The following is a 22,245-nucleotide window of genomic DNA, read 5'->3' on the forward strand; positions in this document are numbered from 1 at the left end:
CTGCACAGGCACCCATTTTGTGCTCACCTGCAGCCCCACAAAAGGCTCTGGGCTGCAGTTTCGGGGGGGGGGAGGGGAGATGTGAAGGAGCACCCCACAACGCAGGGTGCACAGCCGGGCTGACTGAGTTGAATGCTCGCTGCTGATTGATGTAGTGCTCGAAGAAGGAGACACACGGTTGTTAAACACAAGCTCTCTGTGCTCCAGCAAGAGCAGCAGCCCAGGAACAGATGGACGCGAGGAACAGTGCAGAGCAGCTTTGCAGCAGCATGACCCGTGGGCATGCAGACCCTGGTGGCACTGGCCGGGCTCCAGAGGACGCATCCCCAATACATGTATCTGCAAAACATGCAGAGAGCAGGGCTGGGAACGTGGCCTTGCTGGGAATTGTAACTGGGGCAGCTGGACGTCTCTAGCAGCTTCCACCCCTTGCCAGTGAAATGGCTCTGACTTTTGAAAGCGTGTTTTGTACCTAGAAAGAATAGAGGCGAGGCAAGCTTTCCCCGCCCCTGGCACTCACGCCGGCGACTGAGATCCAAGCCCTTTGCAATTTGGCCAGGGCAGAGCCAAGCCATCCATGAGCTGCCCGCGGGGAAGGGCTGGGAGCTTTCATTGGAGTTTGCAAATTGTCGGGGAAAAGCTGTGCAATTTGGCCAGAACCAGGAAGGCACAGTTATGGGCACGCTCCTACAAGCAGGGGAGAAGGCAGAAAGCAAGGGGCCCACGTGGAAAAGACGCTGTTTGCTGCATAGCGCAATATCTGGGTGAGAAAACCCGCCTGGAGCAAGAGTGCCTGGGACTGCATCCAGGGCCGCGCGGCGGCACGTGGTGGACCAAGGGGTGGCGGCCCCAGGGGTGCCTCGAGCACACGGTCCCCTCTGCGGGTCTCCTCGCCGCGGCCAGCAGGCGTGGGCCACACGCTGTTCCCATTAACGCCCCGAACAGCCTTGCCCGGCTGTTGCACGCCCAGGCACCCCAGTTGTCCCGGGGGTAGCACCGACAGGCCAAACACCGCTGTAAACACACCTTCGCCATAGCTACGGAGGAGCCCCGCACCTGCCCCGGGGGGACAGCATCCGGCGCCGCGCGTGTTTACGGCGTTGTCATAGGAAACGCTGCTCGCTCCGGGATGCCGGCGGGCGTGACACGGCTTTACGGTGCCTGTGCGGAGCGCAGGGGATGCATAGCTCAAAGGAAAGCTATGTGTGAAGGGCAGATCATGGCGCACAGGGGAAGGGGCCCCCGGAGGTGTCCAGCCCTAGCGCAAACCCAACATTGTCCAGCCGATGCTGCAGACGCTGCAGGGATGGAGATTTGTCCTTCCTGGCTCAGGCCATTTTCCCCTATTTGAATCTGAGATGTATTTGCAGTGGGGGATATCCCCCAATGCCCAGGGCAGCACCCACAGGAAGATCTGCACTGCATCAGCTAGAGGGAGAGGAGACCCGGTGGTGGTGGAGGAGCCCAGAGCTCTATGTTTGGATGCCAGCACAGCGAGGGCTACCTGGGGGACAGAGGGCTGCTCCCCCCTGCGGAGGATAGCCATGGTCTGTGAGGAGTGATGACGAGCACAATTTTCCACCGTATCTGCTCTGAAGTTGGGTCTGGAAAACTGGGTTTGCCCCATTGTGCTCCCAGAGGGCATGGAGCGGGGAGAGACTGGGGACACGGAGGTCCTTGCTGCTGCCCTGCCCTGATGCTCAGGTCCAAACAGCATCGCCTTGAGCAGGGTCTGTCACTGTCTTGGGAAGCTGAGGCTGGTACATCTGCTTGGTCCTGCCTGGCATCGTATAGGCTAAAATTTTCATTTCACCTCCCCATACCTCTGCTGAGCAACTGCCTAGTGTTTGGCCACCACATCTTCCAGACCAGTGTTACAGTCTTGAAATCAAGCAGCAAGGGACAGGGACATCACCTCTGCCCATGGGCAAGCACCCTTATGTTTTCATGCCTTGGTTTACCATCTGTTAATTGCTAGCTAATGAGTTATCACCCCAAACAGTCTGAAAAGCAGACCACTGTAAGTCTGCCTGCTGCAGCATCCCAGAGGCATACATCTCGAGGCATGGGGCAGGAGGAGGCAGGTTATGAGGCTGGACAGGGCTCTGTAGTACCTGGGAATCAAATCAACTCTCTGCTCAGTCTAAATTTTGGTAATGAAAACCTTCAGACCTGTCAACTTCCTTGTTCAGAACTATTTTCACTATTTTCACATGAAATCCACCAGCGGGATGCCAGGTTGCAGAGTGTGCTTGGGGTAGTGTACCTGCTGCTTGCTCCAGCCCTCCAGGAGCCCACTGGCCCTTCACAAAATCTGCAAATTGAGCCCTGGCTGCTGTTAAAACACCAACATCCTTCTAGAGCACCACTGGCTGCTCTAAGCATAGTTCAGAGAGGAGGTCTCCATCTCCATCCTGGAGCAGTATGAGACACATTTCAGCAGAGCCACATTTTGGGGCACACTGTGGGTAGGATTGCCATGCTCCCAGCTATGCCCCATGCTTTTTGTTGCAGGGACATTTCTCAAAGCACGAAAAGCATGGCCGGCCCTGCCCGAGGGTGCCGGGGCTCAGGCTCAGGCTCCCTGCCAGCCACTGGAAGGTCCCAATGTATGCGTGTGCTGCGTTTGATCGAGTAACGAATGGGCCCACATGAGACCAGCCATACCCCTCCCAGTCTCAGCTTTCCATTAGCTCATTTCTCTCCAGCAGTCACTTCCTGCAGTTGTCATGGAAAGAGGTCTTGCCAACATAAGGTTTTGCCAACACAGGGTCTTTCTCAGTGGGTTCATGGCTGGAGCCGCAGCCACGTGCAGTGGTGGGGTGCTCGGCTTTGGCATGACTGCAAGAAACAGCATCAATCACCCATGGCCTCGAAGGGACCCTGACATCTCTCGGGAACATTTATCAACACCTGGCTGCAGCACTGGGGTCTGCCTTGGGGAGAGAGGTGAAGGGGAGACAACACCCTCATTGCCCAGGCCGGATACCTACCCCAGCACTGTTTTTGGCCATGCACAAACAACCAGAGGATGCTTGTGAAGGTGCCTTCTCTGCAGGCTTCGCCTCTCTTTCACATCTCCTCCTCCACTCCCTGCAGGTGACTAGGTCTCCTTGCACTAAGGCACTTGGGCGCACAGCACCCGTGAGGCTTGGGTTGTGTTGCCCTGGGACATGAGCTGCAGAGTTGGTGGAATCTCCATCCTTGGTCATATTCAGAACTTGCCTGGACAAGGCACTGAGCGCCCTGACCTGGCTTTGGAGCTAGCCCTGCTTGCGCAGGGGCTGGGCCGGAGACCTCCAGACGTCCCTCCCAACCTAAATCCTTCTGTGATTTATATCGAATTCTTTTTGGTATTTATGTAGTTCTGGGAAGTCGTTGGTGATGTATCGTTGAGCTGTTATAATCTGAAGCTGGCCAAGGAGGGATTTAGTGGTCCTGGCTCCATACATCTCATTCACATTGTCCTTCTCAAGGACAGCTAAACATCTGCTGCTGATAGGTAACTCCAGGCCGCGCGCACCCCGCTCGCTGAAACCTCTTTGTGCTGGGGACGTTTGGTCAGATCGTTCAAGAGGCTGTTTTTGTCCTTCCTCGGGCTGCTTGTGAGCTTTCCAAGTGTTGATTAAAAGGTACCATCACTGCAACGCATGCTGTGCCTGGGTGGATATAGCTTTCAGCAACTGAAACGCAGTGTTTACTGGAAGGCTCCGCAGTTTTTCTCGGTCGGGACTGATTCCCTGCCAGATGTCAGCTCTGACCCCCAGCAGTTTCGGCAGTAGAGACGCCTAAAAATTGGAAGATTGTTTTGTATCCTTGAAAGAAAAATGGGTATGTTTATTATGGAGATATTGCTTTTCCCTGCCCTCATACTCTGAAATGGCCAAAGCATGTTCAAAGAGACTTTCCTTCAAATGGCCTTTGTGCAGAGACCGAGGCTGGAAAATCTCAACGCAGAAGGAGAGAACTGAAGCGAGCTGTGGGCAACCGAGCACAGCGATGTAACTGGTAACGCTCAGCCAGAACATGAACTTTAGACACTGCCTGCGCTCCAGTTTGTGTCTGTAGCACAGAGGGGCCCTAAGGAAAAGGCGGTGGAGCTCGATTATCTTGCAGCCAGATCCTTGTGGTGTTGAGGGGAAACATATAGCAGGCAGGGCTGGGCTGCCTCCCTCCCTCCAGCGCACCCTGCAAATGCCAGTCGATGGCTCCCAGAGCACTGATAATCCCAAGCATGAGTCAGAGCCCAAGAATCACGAGCAGAGCTTCAAGTTAAGACTTATGAAGAAGAAGAAGAAGAAGAAGAAGAAGAGGAAAAAAAAAAAAAAGAAGGAAAAAAAAAGCACATACTGGTATGGTTTCTTGCGTTCTGCTTTTTAAGCTGTAAGGTTTATGCCTGCAGCATTTCTGTGCACCCAGAAGGATTTAGCATTTTCCTTTCAGCAGAGTGAAATCCGAGTCTCCCCCAGCCACGTGATGCCAGGAGAAGGGGATTGAAAAACCCTGCGAGAGGAGTGATGTATTTGCTGATGTTGACGAGGCCTGGAGCAGCAGCACCCCAGAGAAGTCCGTAGCCAAAGAGTGCCCTTGCAAGGAGTGGGAACTCCCCATGAGGTCTCCAAGACACATCCTGTTCCCTTTCAAGGGGACCTGGGCGCTGGGAGGGACCTGCCCAGCCGTGGGGTCACCTTGAGCTGAGTGCCCTGAGCCAAAACACCTATCAAAGGAGGAGGTTGGTTCAGAGCAATGTGCAGCCCTGCTGTCTGGCTCCCAGAGGAGCACCGTATGTCCGATTAAATCCAGTATTTCATGGTGTACTTGCTGGGGAATTACAGAAATCTCCCTAAAATGCCCTTTCCAGCAGGGCTGCAGCTGGCTGCAGGTGTGTGAGCTGGTGGCTCTGCCCAAGCTGCTGGAAAAGTCAGCGTGGGGATGGTGACTCTAATGGTGTGGTGAGGAACCCAGAGAAGTGATGGGTGTCATGGGTCGGCGGTCCAGCCACACTGGGGGCTTCCATCATGAAGCTCTGCAGTCTTGGGGCAGGAGGGGAAGGCAGAGGGGACCAGGGCTGGGCCAAGGAGGTGGCTGAACCAGGACAAGGAGAGCTGGAGGAGCAAGCAGCCAGCTGGTGTGAGTGAGGAGGGTTGGGAACCTGGTGTAAAAAGCCGGGCACGGGGGGGAAAGGAGAACTCCATGGAGAGATGAGGAGAGAGGGGTTGGAGCTGCAGTGCAGTGGCCACGGGGAGATGCCAGCATCCTGGGGTGGTAACGCCAAGGCAGAGGAGCTGGACAGAAGCAGGCCCAGAAGTTCCTGGGCTGGCGTTAGAAACACCAGGGATGGGAGCAGTGCTGGGGCACAGGAGGTGCGGGGATCTGAGCTGGTGGGATCGGGGGCACATTTTGCCCCAGCACCAGCCAGGATCTCCCCACACCTCCTGAAGCTCCACCAGAGCAACCTCCCTGCAAGGCTCTTCCAGTGTCCTCCTGGCCCTCTCCAGCCGACGCTTCCCAAGCCAGTGCTGCTCTTCACCTCCTACCAGAGCAGCGACTAGACCCCCTCTCAGGCCGTGCCCTGCTGGTCTCATCCTGCCTGGTGGGCTCTGCACAGCACAGCCTTTCCCTCTTGCTCTGGGGCAGTTGGCCAGCAGTGGTCCCACTCCTCCAGCCAGCAACCATGCTGGAAACATCCCTCCCAACAAGTCCCCAGCCCACGTTTCCCTCCGGGTGGCTGCTCTGTGGGACGGGAAGGGGGTGCTGCACCCAGCCTGCAGACCCCAGGGCTCCAGAGCTGCGCCTGGTACGGGTGGAGGGATCAGGCTGCGGATGTGAGGGCTGATCAGAGACACCTTGCTCTCTTCTCCAGGAGACAGAGGTGATAGACACTGTTTCACTTCTCGAGCCCTGGTTGGGGGAGACAGGCAAGCTGGCCTTGGACACCATGCACTTTTTGGGGCTGTTTGACCACATTGCTTCCATCAAGCCCCGTCACAGCTCTTGGCGTCCCACAGGCTCTGTCTGCCTGTCGGGGTTAGCTGCCCTCCCGAGGAGCCCTGGGAGCTGCTGCCCAGACCTGGCAGGTCTCGAAGCACTTGGGTTCCCACCAGCCTGTCTGGGCAGAGCAGCGAGCCCCAAAGCGCAGCCCCCCGGAGGGGAGAGCGCCGGGGCGGGACCGGCCGCTATCCCTGCAGTCTGGCAGCGAGCTGCAGCACAAGCGGAGCCCTGGCCCGACACCAATGCACGCTGTTTCCTCCCGGCAGGCTGGCCAAAAGGAGTCAGATGAGGACACGAGAGGAGCCGGCAGCGCAGGGAGACGTCGGGGGAGAGCGGGGCAGCGAGGGCACAGGGCTGGGGTGGGCGGGTGGGTGCTGCCAGTGCCCCCCGGTGCAGGTGGAGGGGCTGAGGCTCGTGGTCCTGCTCCTCACCTTCTCCTCAGGGCCTGGGCTGTCTCTAGTCCTTCCCCGCTGTCCACCTGCAGCCTCTGGTGTTTGGGCATTTCTGTAGGGCCAGAAATTCCTCACTTTCAGTTAAAACTCCACGTTAACTCTGCAGTCTCCCTCTGCGCAGGGTCACAGCCATCACTGCGTTCATCTCCCGGCTCTTCCAGAGTTTCACCTGTTCCTTGGAGCAACAGCATCTCCATCCCTCGAGTGCCCTATTCGCAGTGACACAACACTCACTGTCGCTGTCTCATTTACTCCCAGGAACAAGGCCAGAACAAGAAGTGTCCCTCCTGCCACCTGCTTGTGCACATGGTATGTTTTTAGGCTTGAGACGCCCGGTCCCCACGGTAGGAGCGCCCCAGCATCAGCCACTTGCCAAAACCAGGGGCTGATGTCCTCAAGGGTGTGCATGGATGAAGCTCTCCTATGACTTTCAAATTCATCTCTGCTCTGCCACCAGATCCTATTTCCCATTGCCCACAGTAATGCATCAGCTTAACTGAGCCAATTAAGAATTGAGATATCATTTGTAGCTAGCATGTGGCTAATATTTCAACGTAATACTTTTTTTTTTTTTTTTTATTAAACTGCAGAATGTTGCCTCAGGGTAAAGAAGCTTCAGACAAAAAAAAAAATAAAAATTAACTCAATATTTCACATTTCAAAGTGAAATTTCCAAAATTTTTCATTCTAGCATGGAACTGGTTATATCTTAAAGCTAAACAAAACCAGCCAAACCAGCCACCATGTTTCAGACCAAAAGAAGCATTTCCCTCTCACACCAAATGATTCAGGATTTAGTTTTGTTTTCAAGGATAGAAAACACGGGAATTCTGTTTCCAGGTAAAACAGCACAACACCTGGCTGTGGGGAGATGTGGGAAATGCTGAAGGTGTCTCCCTGTCCCAGGGGTCCCCAGGCTGGCAGTGGGCAGCCCAGTACGGGCGGGTGGGAAGCGTTCAGTAACGCCGCTGGTCCAGCTGGATGCAGGCAGCGCAGACATGCGAATGCACATACAAAGAGCAGAGCACCGGCAAAACGAGAATAAAGCACAACCAGCCCCGCAGGGAGCTTCCCCGGGAACTGCTGCATGAGAGCATCCACTATATGAACACAACATTTGTCAGGTTTTGGGTGGATTCCCTCAAACCTTTCAAGGGCAAATACTTTGCAGGGAAGAGCTGTCCAAGCCCCCCCAGACGTGTGGTGCCCTTGCTGAAGGCGTCTCCCCCCAGGACGCTTGGCAGAGGACGGGGCTGCTCTGACATCGCCCCTGCCATCTCTGCTGTAGCTGCTTTTCCTCGCAGCACTTCACAACTCAGCACTCTTGAGTTAATTAGAGAACCATATGCCCCTTTCTCGCACATCATAAAAGCGTGTGTTTAAAGCCGGGTGATAAAAGGGAGCATTAGCCTGGGTCACTGCAAGGCTCTGATCTCAGCTCTGCTCAGTGCGCTGCCTCTCTCTTCTGGACGGCTCTCAGACCAGGTGGAAACGATGTTTGAGTCCATCTGAGCTCGCTTTGTTGCCAGCTTGAGAGCCTACCAAGTATTTCACAGCTCTATCCCAGGCATGGTCTGTTCTCTGACACCCCCCGCAGCCTGCTGGGCCCCGCTTCGCCCTCCCAGCTCCCCCCTGCTCCAGGTGCTGAGTTTCCTCCTCCCAAATGAAACACAGGACCTTGCTCGTGGGCTGTGGGCTGCTCTGTCCCGAGGTTTGGGGACAGCCAGATGACCTTCAGATGACAGAAGGTGCAGGGCACCCCCCAGGCATGGCTCTGAGCATGTCCGCTCGGGGCTGTGTCCCTTCATGCCCAGGGGGGACACGGGAGCATGGACCACATAGAGACCCTGCCCAGCCTGTCTTGTGCCCATCACTAGCTACATCCAGAGATCTCCCCTTTCCTCCCCTCTGCCCGGAGGATATGTTTCTCTCCCATTCTATAGTGTCCAAGGCAGAATAACATGCCAGATGTTTTATGTTAAAAGCTCCCTTTTTCTCCTTTCCACTTCCTTCAAATCCCTGCAAGAGTCTGAGCCAGGGAGGTGAGGACCCTGTCTGCTCTGGTGAGGACCGCCTAATGTGATCACATTCCTTTCGGCACACGGAGTATCCAGGCTGCCGGGAGCCCAAAACCCGGACATGAGATGAAAGAGTGTGGTCCTAGGTGAAGAGCCACGGGGGCTGTGCATGTCTGATGAGCAGGAGAGCTCTGAAGCTGCAGATGGAGACCCTGCAGCATCCTGCAAGCCACCATGGCTGCCCCAAGAAGCCCAGAGCCATGGAGAGCCACCAGTACTCTGAGGCTCTGTGGCCCAAGGAGAGGGACCTTCAAAGCGGTCTGAGCCTGCTGCTCCCCTAGGAAATGTGTGTGTGAGCCCAGCAGCTCTAGGCTGAATGGCAGGGCCACCTTGGCAAGGGTCCACCACGAGCTATGCAGTCCCTGTGTCCTCTGAACAAGCACTGAAGGATGGGGAGAGAGGAACCACCTGCTGCTGTATTCACTAGGGACCAAGACTTGGAGGAGGGAGATGGTGCTGAGAAGAGCATGTTTGGTGGCTGATGAGAGGGAAAGTCACAGAATCACAGAAGGGCCGAGATTGGAAGATACCTCCAGAGGTCGTCCTGTCTGACCCTCCTGCTCATGCAGACCCACCTGGAGCAGGTTGCCCATGGACCACATCCATTGGACCAAGTCTATAACTTGGGCCACATCTAAGTCACGTTGCTAAGATAGCATCATTGAAACATTGAATCATCTGGATCAGAAAAGACCTTCAAGATCAACAAGTCCAGACACCAACCCGACTTACCAAGTCCCATCTCTAAACCATGTCCCTTAGTGCCACATTCACATGTCTCTTAAATACCACCAGGGATGGGGACTGCACCACTTCTTTAGGCAGCCTATTCCAAAGTCAACCACCCTCTCTGGGAAGGAATTCTTCCTAATGCCCAATCTAAACCTCCCCTGGTGCAACCTGCGACCATTTCCTCATGTCCTATTGCTTGTCAACTCAGAAAAGCAACTGACACCTTCCTCACTGCAGCCTCCTTCCGGGCAGTTGCAGAGAGCAATGAGGTGTCCCCTCAGCCTCCCTTTCTCCAGACTAAACGGCCCCATTCCGTGACCTGCTCCTCATAACTCCTGTTTTTCCAGTCTCTTCACCAGCTACATTGCTCTTCTCCGCACAACGTCCTCTGGCATAGATGATCCTCCTGGTCCCGCATGAGGCTCACAGCACCTTTCCTGCCTGCAATCCCGAGGCACCATGCCTTCCTTTTGCTGTGGCACCAAGACCACGACCAGTGTCTGGAGGAATGTCCCCAGCACTGGTCTGCTGGGCAGAACTCTGGGCAGGGAGGTGCTCACCTCCTTGTCCTCCTCCAGGGACAGCAGTAGTCCTGTGGGAAGCCTGCACAGGGCCATGAGGAGCCCCATCAGACTTGAGGTGCCAACACAACCCTGTCTGAAAGAGAGTTCTTAGTCCCCATGGCCAGCGGTGTCTTCCATCCCCCAGCATGGTGGAGAAGCTGTGTGTCCCTGCCTGGCTGGGCACCCGGCTTGCTCCTGGGCTAGGGACAGCCCTCACATGGCCTGCCAGCCTAATGCCAGCCCCGTGTCCCCAGGGCCCTGCTGCAGAGAAGGCAAGGGGCTGGGCTGTGATAGGGGAGCCCCACGTTATTTTTGCTGCTCTCAGAGACTGGCCCCATGTTTCTGTTTCCTCATGCTATGTTTAGACTACTTTGCAGGACACATTTGCTCGTACTCCAAAAACATCTTTCTGCTGCACGATGTTCAAGTCTGATGAGGGAAGGGCAGGGGAAGGCCAAGGCAAACCCCTGAGGGCTGCGTGCCAGGGCCAATGGTGATATTGGGCTTCCCTGGGCTTGGGAGGTCAGCTTCAGCCTCTTGCTGGGTTTGTGTGGATGACCTCCATCTCACACGCTGCGTCACCAGGACTTGGGGCATCCAGTCATGACCTGCTGCATGGAGCTCTGCAGGAGAACATACAGACCTTGGTGCCCCATGTCCCTGGTCTTGGCACACTCACAAGATCAGGGTAGCACCGGGGTCTATCTCTCCAAATCTGCTGGATGGGGAGACCCTGCCGAGCACACATCTGCCCCAGAACATCATTATGGCTTCTCAGCCAGGTTTCCAGCTCTCCTTGCCTGCCGGGACCTGGTAAAGTGGGGTCACTTCTCAGGGAGACAAGTGTTAAATGTTCCCCTTCCTTCCCTGGCTCTGGCAGCCGGCACTAATCTCAGCAGTGGCTAAGAGGGGAGATTATTAAGTGAGTATGAACATCCTTGAGTCTAATCCACACGCAAATGTGAAGTTAAATTGAAACCAGAAGATGGCTTTAGCAGCATGGTTTATAGCCATTAACCCTTGGGTGACATGAACTGACCTCGCCTGGTAGTGCCAAGAGAACGTGGCCAGCCCCAAACCCGGAGCACAGCCTGGTGGGGAGATGGTCCAGAGGAGAGCTATGGCCATGGCTGGAATCCCTGCAGCACTTCCACCTGCCAGGCCTGAGCCTGAACCTACCCTTGCACCAGGACATATTTTGGTTATGGGTGTGTGTGGCTTGGGGTCAGGATGCAGCATCCCAAAGTGGAGATGAAGCTTCTAGCCCAGAAGGGCTCCCAGCCCTGCGTGCCCTAAAATGGCCTCACTGCCACCCAGAAGGGGACCCTGCTGCCGTGCACAAGCTGGGAACCCTGGCAGACTGATAGACCTCTTTGGAGGAAAGGTGACCAGGAGGAAAACATCTGCCCCAGATAGCACAGAGGTTCCCTTACGCATGGCCTACAAGCTTGTTGGTGATGCTTTGAGGACACGCTTCTCTCTCTGTCCTACCAACGTTGAGAGATGGACCTCAGAAGATGCACGCGGCAGCAGTGCAACCCCGAGGGTGCAGTGTCCCCAAGGGAAGGCAGAGCAGGACAGAGCGCAAATTGCAAAGCAACCCTGGCCGTGGTGCCAGGGGAGAAGGTCGGTGCAGCAGAATGGTGATGCTGCTGGTCCATGGTGAGTGAGGACAGAGCAGCCAAAGGAAGGAGCCATGGGACAATTGCACCTCTCCTGTGAGAAAGCAGAGTCCCAAGGGGCCCGTGGTCACCTGCTTGCACTGCTCCTTCCATCACCCTGCCCTTCACCTGCCACATCTTCTCCTGTGGTGCCCCGACCTCATCTCTTCTGCTGGCTCCATCACTCATGTGCTGCTCTACTGCCCCATCCCCAGCTGCCGCCAGTCCTCCCTCCAGCACCAGGCCTGGAGCACATCATGGGATTTCTCCAACACATCTGCACAAACCCACAAGTGGCCCCTCTTCGAATCCCAGAACCTTACGGCTGGGATTTCTCTGAGGCTCTCCGTTACCTCTTCTGCATTGCTTTCCCCACCACGCTTGTGCCAGCAGCCTGTCACCGCACGGATCGCTTGGCAGGACGGAGGGTGACCTAAGCAACATGGAGCCCATCACTCCTCGGGGCGGCGTGTTCCAGGGAGCGCAGGGGCTGCCAGCGGCAGGGAAGGTGCACGAGGGGAGCGCTTAGGACATGGTTGGCAGGGCCACCACTGCCCCCGCTCCAACAACCACAAAAATATGTAAATGAGAAACTCGGCCTCTTATTTATGAGAATTCACGATTCATTTTTCATTCGGGGAATGCAAGCAAACGAAAATATGAAATACTTGTCCAATGACACACTTTCCACCCAGAAAGCACATTCCTTGGAGGCGATGTGCATGTTCATGGGGGCCACATGGGACCAAGCCTGAGCCCCGGTGCAAGCTCTACTTTGTGAAGGAGTGGAAGCTGCAGGGACAGGTCCCACAGCAGAGCTATGGTGGGAGAGGGATGAGGGTCTCACTGAGCTGAAAAGCCCTGCTGGGATGTTGGAAGGGATGAGCGCTGGGGAAAGAGTGAAGCTGAGCCTGGTCCAAGGGGAGAGAGGACAGAGCACACCTCCTGGCCCTCCTTCACTGGAGTGAGGACTCAGACTCCTGCTACACACTGAAAAGACATCTCCTCCTCCCAGCATCTACAAAGCACTCACTCCTGGCAGTGCCTGAATTTCCCAAGGATGTGCAAGTATCCCTGTTTATTGCCTTAACAGTTAAAATTCGTTACGAGCTGGCTCCTTCAGAATGGCTCCTCAAGGTCAATCTTTCCATGTCCTCCATAGTCTCCATAAGGAAAATCCACACTGTTAAAACCTACAAAGACCATGATCTCACGGGCCAGACCTTGCTGTCTCCCAGCAGCATTGGTAGCTCATACACCCAGAATGCTCCGTCTTGAGGTCCTCCCCATTCCCACTGCTCTCCTGGAAGGCCTGTTCCTGCCCTTACCTTCTCCTAGCACCAAGAGAGCAGAGAGCTATCGTCCAGCTGAACCCTTCTGTACCCCTTCCAGCAGTGTCCTTCACCTGCTGCAGAGCCCAACCACTTTGGATGGGAGTGATCCCTCTCCTGGTCCTGCTGGCTGCATCCGTGGTGTCTCACCGTCATGTGCAATTACCCAGCCTCTATCCACTGCTCCCGCACCTTTCCCCAAGCTGCATTTTAAAACAGAAAAATTATCCTTCTGTATTTCACACCCTCCTGATAGTCCCGCGGTGCAGGATCTCGTCCTTTGTGCCAAAAAATGTCACCCCACCTCCAGAAGTTGCTGTCGTGAGGACCCCTCCTCTCAAGGGCAGTGATGGGAGGCTCCCAGTGCTCCATGGGGACCAGCCTCAGGGGTGGATGCTGAGACCCCTGCCCTTGCTGGCCCTCCCCAGAGCCTATTCCCATGGGTGCTGTATTGAGCTGGAGCCAATCCGTCCTGTAGGACAGGGGTAGGTTGGTTCCCTGGGGTTAGCCCACCACTGGTGTTGGTTTCCTGGGGACATCACCATGAGATACCCTGTGGTGGGTGCACCATTGACCTCACAAGAAACGTAATGTATTTAGGATGGGGGCCATCTGAGATTAACTTTAATCTCCACTCTTCAACCTGCATACCAACCCCTTCTCTTTATTGACTTAGATAGAGAGTCTTTTGCTATTTGTTTGAACTTCCTTTCAAAGGTCCAGCTCAGCTTGACTTCTGGCAATTCTCATTTTCTCTGGACACTTCCAGATCCTCAGACCCACTTTTCCCTGCAGATCTGCCCGGTCTCTCTGAGCCCTGTTAATTCTCACTGTTGTTTTTGGTGGATTTATCTACACGTGCCTGGAGGTGAGCAGGTCACTCTTCTTGCAAGAGGCACCAAATAGGTTTGTATCTTTGCCCTGAAAGCTCTTTCATCCCCTGGCACATTCAGTCTCTGAGCTTATCACTTCAGCTGACTTCAGCGGCTGGTTCCCTAAACTTCTCCCAATACAGGAAGGAGAAATATCCCACCTGAGGCGCTGATCTGGCAGAGGTTACTCTTCAATTTATCTTAGATGAAACCTGTGCAGTTGATGTGTATTCTGCAACCAGCTTTGCTATCATTTCTCCTCAAGAGCAAAGACCAAGTCTAAAATAGCAAATTCTGGAGCCATTTATTAGCTGCCACTTCCCAGAATAGTCGGTAGCATTTACTCTCCAATCTATATCTGGAAGTGAAAGGCCCCCACAGTGACAGCAAGATTTATGAGCAGTCATTATTAAGGGACATATCCAGGCTGCCTGCTCTGGTGCCTAAAAAGGACTTGAGCACAACCAACAGAAATACCCCCCCCAAGCTCCTGCTCCATGGGCCGTGTTAGGAGAAGTGTGGCTCAGCCAGCACATTCCTCCACGGGGCCCCTGCCCCAGTCCCGGGGGACAGAGATAAGGGACCCCCTCCCACCCACCACATTCCCTCCATGGTGACTGCAGAAGCTCCAGCACAGAAAGCGTCGGTGCTCTGGAGGTGCTTGTTTCCCAGTATGATCCTGGAGATATTTCTCCTTCTCCAAACCAGAGCCTGCAACCAAAGTCAGTCAGACCTCTACCACATCTACCCTCAAAAAGCCCTTTCATCCTGACCAGGTTTCTGGCATACCCACAGTGATGTTTCTGCATGGTGCTTCCAGTCACAGGGGTCATCCCCTGCTCCTCAGCCCCCTGTGCCCCCTGATGGGCTGGCACCAAGCCGCGTCCCACACCAGCTGTCCTGTGAGGAGACATCGTCCTCCCCTTCCCAGAGTGCCTGCCCAGCCTCTCGTCCTTTGGGTGCTTGGTTCACTGCATTTGCTGTGAGCAGAAACTCGTGGGCATCAGCCGGTGACACCAGCAGGGCACAGTAAAGACAGGTTGCACCTTTAACTCCTTCCTGATAGGATGGGGTGTTGTATGTGAGCTGGGGTGGCTGCATCAAACTCTGTACAACAGGGAGATGCTGGGGCGAGCCCAGTGCTCACCAAGATTGTAAGGGGGCTGGAGCATGGGATGTACAAGGAGATGCTGAGGGAAGTGGGATTGCTCAGCTAAGGGACTAATTGCAGTCTTCAACTGCCTAATGAGTTACAAAGGCAGAGCCAGGCTCTTCTCAGAGGTGCGCATCGGGAGGAGGATCCAGAGGCAACCGGCACAAGTTGTGGCAAGGGAAAATCCAGCAGGAGGTGAAGAAAAAATGTTTTCACAGCGAGGGTGAAAATCCTCCTTGGAGATGTTCAGAACTGGCCTGGAGAAGGCGCAAAGCCACTTGGTCCCCGCTTGGAGCTGGCCCTGCTCAGAGGAGGAGGTTGGACGGGAGGCACCAGCGCTCCCTCCCAGCCTGCAGCCCTGCGAAACGCTGTGATGTCCCACGTACTTTGGTGAGCAACACATGGTCTCAGCTTTCATTCCAATTAATGGAGCTTCTTTTCCCCAAATGTAAACAGTCTGCTCTTTTCAGGAAAATCTGCCGGCCTGTCCTCAGAGCCAGGGAGCCATATTGCTGGTTATAGACGGCCACTGATTTACTGGTGTGACTTCGGCCAAGTTGGACAGCTTCTCTGTGCCGAGATCCAGCATCCTCGAAATGCAGGAGAAACCCAGTCTATCAGCTGGTCCATCTCATCCTCATCCAGCGCAGGGCCTTCACGATGATCAGTGTAACAAGCTTTCGGATGAAAGCCACTGGGGGAGTGCATCCATCATTGTTAGCCTGATTAGAGCTAATTCACTACAAGCTGGGTTTCTAGAGATTGTGTCTTTTTCTCTGCCTTGCTTCCTGTTTGCAAGCACTTTGCAGCAGCCTTTAATTAATTGTGGCTTGAAATTATTCAGGCTCTTCTCAGGGAATAAATCTTCCCCGACTGAGCGGGCTGCATTGCAGAGAAGGCCCGGTGGAGAGGGAGAGGAGCTCTCCCTGGGCAGGGCCGTGTCTCGGTCCGAAGGCACTTGCCCTGGTCTCAAGCGGTGCCAAGGCCTGGGGCTGACCTCTATCCTCCGCGAGTTTTGGAGTACAGCATGCCTGTTCCTTCGCTGTTCCAAGGGCTGATCGCTCTCATGCTCATGACCGGCCGGTACAAAGCGTCTACAGCCACATCCCGGTCTGCCACGGGATCCAAGTGAATTTTCCTTGGGAATTACTTTCACTACTCTCTCGCTGCTGCTGTCAGAGGGCCATGAGAAGTGATTGCCATAATAATGGTTGAAATCCAGTTTCCCTTCTAAGCCTTTTTTTATGTTATTGAGAGCTCAAATCGACTCTTTTCTGGTTGAAAGTTTCCATTCTTGGGCCCAAGCCAAAAGTGGATTTTTCAAGAAATTGGAACGGACTGGGTTCAGTCATTTCTGAGTCACACACATGGAAAAATACACATTTCCCCCTTGCGCTCCACGGAGACACTTTGGACATGTACGACTCAAAACCAGCTGGAGCAAGAGACTTCAAACTTGGCTTGTTTGAGGGTCCACACTGAGGTGTAAAAATCAAGCCAGGTTTGGAGAAGATCGTATTGGCATTTTCACACTTCCCTCCCCAAAAGGGCCATCGACTGGTGCACGATGGCGAGAAAACATGCTGTTCTCTCCCCCGTTGCTTTACATTGCTTTCTCCAATGGGATAATCCCAGGGGATTAGCATTTAAAGTAATGAATGTTTAAAGTTAGCAAGAGAAGAATTCCAGCAATGTTCAATTCTTCCTAAGCCCCTTAAATGGAGCCGAGCTGAGGGGGCCTCACGCAGGGAGACATCCGTCAGCCTCAGAAGTTGAACGGAGCATACGCAGGCAATGGTCCCTGCCGTGATCCAGGACAAACACAGGGGCACACCACCACCCCAAACAGCCCCAGGGCTTTGGTGGTGGTGGCTGCTGCGAGGTGTGTGCCGGGGGCACATGGCCCCGCGGCAGGGAGGACGGAGCAGCCAGGAGGTGCAGGACTCGCCCGGAACCGAAGAGTGTCAGAGAACAGAAGCCAATGTCGTAGAGACCAAACTCCTAACCACAAACCCCTTCTTTCTTCCCATAATGGATTGTGTGGAGACCACATGAATGTTGCTGCTGGAAATTTCTGCCTTCCCCTCCTCAGCTCCCCAGGGCACGGGACAAGCTGTCACTGCGAGACACAGACGGTAGATGCTGGGACAAGTCACTGTGCTTTTCCAGAGAGGTGGCCCCCACCAGACCTTCCCCATGGCCAGCAGAGCTGGAAGTCAGTGTCCATCCTCACCCTACAGGCGTGGGGCTGGGCCAGGGGACTTTCTCCAAGGACATGGGACACTCCAGGTTGGAGGACGTTCCAGGAGCCCATTGCCTGGCCATCCTCTGGAGGCTGTGCTCAGGGGCCCATCTGGGACAGCCGGAGGGCTGTGGCCATGCCGGAGGCCCAGCCTCAACACCCCCATCCTGGTCCTCAGCCCACCCCGGCTCTGCTCGGCCTGGGCGTGCAGGGCAGGGAGGTGCCTGCACACGAGAGCTCTGCGATCGCTGGGGAGAGGGGCCGCGATAACTTGGGTATTTCACACCCTTCCCTGCCAAGGAAGGGTGGGAGCGGGCGGGAGAGGCCAGGAGGAGCGAGGGGCTGGGAGAGGAAACCAGCTGCATGAGTCACCCTGCAGCCGCTGGGCAGGACAGCCGCAGGAAGCGCCGCTTCCCCTGGATAAGGTGCAGAGGACACGCTGGCACCAGCCCACGGGCACAGGGTGAACCGCATGCTGCTGGATGCAGGGTGGAGCTGGACGGAGGAGGTGGCAGAGTTTTATCCATCGCTCCTGGTGGGCTGCACCAGAGGCCAGGGGGTCCCCTGCGCCATGGGACCCCTCACCAAAGCCACCTGTGGCTGGTGCCCAGCTCCACGGCCGCCCAGCTGCCCACGCGGGAAGGACGATATCGTAGCTGGTTGGCTTCCTGCCGGGGCTCAGCACGCACAGGGGGCATGTGCGTGCTGAGCTGCAGGGCTTGGAGCCATAGCCCCCAGTCACAGACAAGGTAATAGAGATCCTGCAACACCCTACAGATGTGCACTACTGGCAGCCTGAGCTCTGGCCCACACCATGGTTTCATGCGGCTCATCTGCTACAACTTCATCTGCTTGGGTGTTCACAGACCCCCCCTGCAGCACCTCTGTGCCCCCAGCAGACCCATGGCCAGTGGATGCTTCCAACACTGACCACTGGCCCCGCACAGCTTGCATGGCAGGAGGCTGGGCAGCCCAGGGCTCCCATGTGGAAAGAGTATATGGAAAGAGTATGGTGACGACCCAGCAGAGCTGAAGAAAGGACGGTGTCTTCTGTGACATGATCTCCTGTGACATGATGGAGCTGATGTCTCAGGGGAGGCTGGGAATCCTGACAAGCAGGTCACCCCAAACCCATCCCCAGTGAAATCCTGGAGAATGGTACGCAGGCAGCGTTGATGTGGAAAGAAAACAGGGCGTGCTGGTCCAACAGGGCTGGCTCTTCAACCGCTCTGGCAGGAGCCTCCTCAAAGGGCTGGGGACATACAGGGGACCAGCAAACTGTGGGCACCACCTGACCAAGTCCCTCCCAGTGGTGGCAAAGGCCACGAGTGAGCAGATGCAAGAGGCACAGGAGTGTCCCAGGCTGCCGCAACAGCACAGGGCTGAGCTGGGACCAGCCATGCCTCGGTGAGGCTTCCCATGCCCAAACATCTCCCATGAGCTGGAGTGTGGCCTCAGGCCTCTGCAAATGTCTGCCCAGACCGGGATGAGGACAAGATCCTGGCTTCCACACCAGCAAAGGGATACAGGCAGGCAGAGCTAACAGTACGGAGGTCCAACATCCTGAGCCACACCACATGGGATCGGCCACCCTTCATCTGATGTGGGACCTCTCTGTCTCCCTAGCCCCACCACCTCTCAGGGACAGTGCCATCCTCCAGCCACCTCCCCCAGCAGGGTCCCCATCCCAGATCGCAGGGCTGGGGGACGAGGACAGCCCCAGGAGGAGCTAGGCTGGGAGGAGCAGAGCACGGTGCCCACACCGGCACCTGGGGATCCAGAGGGGTGGCACAGGGTTCTCCATGCTCTGCCAGCCCGCCCTACCCCTGCTTTGCTCCAATAGCTTTTCCCAGTGTTTAACCTGACTTTCCCCCGCTATAACTTAAGCCCATTCGATATCCTGTCTGCCACGAGCCGGGAGAACAGACTGTTCCCTTCCCCTCTGTAGCTGTTTTATGTCTTGGAGAGGACCAGCACGTCTGCCCTTGCCTAGGCTGTGCAAGCCCCATCCCACTCTCCAGAGCTGTCCTCTCCTCGCCATGCCGCGGAGCCTGGCACGGGTGCTCAGCCACCCGGGGAAGGGCACAGAGGGCATGCGCTGGTGAACACCCCCAGTGTGTCATTAAAAGGATGAATTCCATGAGGCTGCCAGGCCAGGCTGGCTGCAGTCGGGCTGGGAGCGTGCATGCCACAAGACACTGGAATCTTTGGCACCTGTGTGCACGACAGGTCTCAGAGAGGGTGTCCTGTGGTGCCAGGAGAGACACCACGGAGGGCACCATGGAGATCCCAGGGAGTGGTGCCGAAGCCAACAGGGATGCAGGAATAGCCCTCAGCAACAAGGCAGTGTGGAAATGGGGTGCCAGAAGCTGGGTCTCATCCGATTGTACTCCTCTGGGCAAACAAAGGAGCTGGGCGGTGAAGGCACTGTGTGCCACCAGCCATGTCCCCAATCAGTGACATCCCAGAGAGGTACCAGTGGGGGTGGCTGAGGCTGGGGCAGAGCGGGGCCATGCTGGGGCCAGGCAGGCACAGGCTGGACAGATTTTGGTCTTGTTCCACGAGAGGGTTTTGGGGCAGGGGGTGTTTTATATCTAGATTTGCTTGGAAGGGTTTTGGTTTGATTTCCTCCTCCGCCAAGCACTAAGCGATCGTTCTTTCCCCCCTTGGCAGGAGCTGCCTGTCTCGTGGTGTTGACCTTGGCTGGGCTTTCTCTGCGGCTGGAGCGGAGTCACACCATAAATTCCCTGTCTTCTAGGAATCTAGCATGGGAAAGAAAAGAAACGCAAAAGAGGGCTGTGGATTAAAATATTTTGCATCTTAGCACATAACAAAAGGGGTTTGGCACCGAGACGATTTCCCCGAGTGCAGAGGTGTTGTGCACACAGCCTAGGCACCCGTGGGCTCGGAGGCAGGGCCCTGTCCTGCCCCGGGGGACAGCCGTGGCCGTGGTGGCAGAGGGGTGGCCAGTCCCTGCCACACGGGCAGCAGGACAACCTGCTCTGGGTGTGTGGGGGGGTCTTGACCCCGCAGCAAGGCGGGAGGCTCCTGTTGGAGGAGGGGGAGGTGGTTCTGGGCAGGGCTGTCCCCGGCCACCACCCCAGGTGGCCATCTCCTGCAGCACGCCTGGATCCAGCACCTGACCTCAAACCAGCCCAGTCCCACCAGCCTGGTCACAGCACCGCGAGCTTCCCCTGGCAGTGCCCTGCCCAGTGTGTGGTGTGGCTGCAGTGCTGCGCAACTTGGAGGCTGGTTTGAGGCACCTTGCGCAGACACAATGCAGAAATCCTGGAAGCAAAGCGCGGAGGCAAGGCAGGAGGAACCAAGTGGGCCAAGCCCCAGTTGCTCTCACAAGCAGGCGAGAGGCAGCACAGCCCCTAATTGAATCCAGCAGGGCTGCTCGGACAGACAAAACACAGCAGTGAATCAGAGCGCGGGGCTGAGCAGACACAACTGTCCCAGCACCTGCGAAGATGGGCCAGCACCCTGGGGTGGGAGCAGATGTCACCCAGCCCTGCACGGAGACACAGTCCCATGGCCAGGCAGGAGGGGACACCCCCATGTGCTGGGACGAGTACCGAGCCCACAATGTCCAGGGTGCCCTTGGGTGTGCAGAGCATGGGGATTTGGGGTGCAGGCAAGGTGCCCCCTGTGGACGCTGGCACCTCCATAGCCCTGCGGTGCAGTGTGCTGCTCGCAGCCTTGAAGCTGGGCTGTGAAGCTGGGGCTGCCCAAGCAGTGGCAGACAGCTGGGGCAGAGCGCTGGGGTGCTGGGAGCCCCCTGCATGGAGGACTGGGACTTCTGCACCCTGCCAGGGCTGGCAGAGATCACCACAGGTCAAGGTGCAAGGGGCTGGTTACCAAAATCCCAGCTGTGCTGCTCCCCACCCCTGCTCTCCCCTCCTGGGCTGGGCATCAGCTGAAGCCAGCTCACAGGCACAGGGCAAGGCTGGCCGGAGCTCACACGGGGAAGGGAGGGCGCAATCACACCTTGAGCACCAGCAGTTTTTCCACACTGGAGATAAAATCTCTCCTTGTGTAATTGTGCCTGGGAATTCTGCAGAGCAGCAAATGCAAGGCAGGCAGGGCCCATCCTAAAGAGGGGTCCCCGGGGGGACCTAAAGCGATGACGTTATGGGGACGGGGTTTGTTGTGCTGGAGGAACAGGTTTACATCTCCTGTGTTCTGGAAACGCCAAAGTGCTGAGGGTTTGATGCTCTAAAAGGGCTCATTTTCCCAAAGCTGTAACCTGCTTTAAGCCCAACCAGCTGGAAAGAGGCCCCGAGCCCCCTGAACATGAAGGATCCTTCAAATCTCTTTTAAAGCACTTCACATCGCCGCTGCCCAACCGCGAACGTCAGTGGAGCTGGCTCACACTTCCCCTGGGCTTCCAGGGAAGGGGAACCAGCAAGGCATTAAAATAAAACAAAGCACCCAAATCAGCTGGAAAGGAAGAGGAAACTGATAAGAAATGTGGAGCAATCAGGGTCACACAGAGGAAGCCGTGAGTGGCAAAGCTGGGAGTAAAGAGGAATTTCTCAGGTCTCTCTAGGGGTGAAAATTCCCAGTGCATGGGGAGCACTTCCAATGTGGAAGGTGTTTTACAGGAAGCCTGAGAAACACCAAAAAGCTGTGAGGGAGGCAATGATGGCCCAGAAAAAGTGAGTGACGGCTTCGTGAGCCCAACCCAGCACAGGCAGGGCAAGGATCAGGCGCAGGGTTTGCCAACACGCGTGGCTCTCGCTGCACCTGTGCATCACTGGTGCTGGCTGAGAAATACACTGGTGCTGGTAGTGATGCCCTTGGGGACAAATGGGTGCCCGGGACTGTGGTGTCCTAACCAGAAACTCACTGGCAGCATCGCCGCTGAACCGTGCCGAAGAAAAGGAACGGCGTGAGGCAGCCGTGCATGGGGTCAGCAGGGCTTCTGCCCACCAGGATGTGGCTGCAGTGGGAGGAGAGGACAGGAGCATGTGGGATGGGGGGCACCAGCCCCGACAGGGGGACAAGGGGTGGGGCAGTTCTGTGCACCCCAGCGTGCAGGCATGATGTCCCATGGCAAGGGGATGCAGGGGGTTGAAATGCTGGGGGGAGACCCCAAGTCAGTGCTGGCGATGGGAGAGGAAATCCAGGCTGCATGGGAAGAGAGAGCAGAAGCTCTGATCCAGCA

Source organism: Anser brachyrhynchus (genome assembly GCF_964034855.1).
Source record: "Anser brachyrhynchus genome assembly, chromosome: 20".
In the NCBI taxonomy this organism is placed as follows: Eukaryota; Metazoa; Chordata; class Aves; order Anseriformes; family Anatidae; genus Anser; species Anser brachyrhynchus.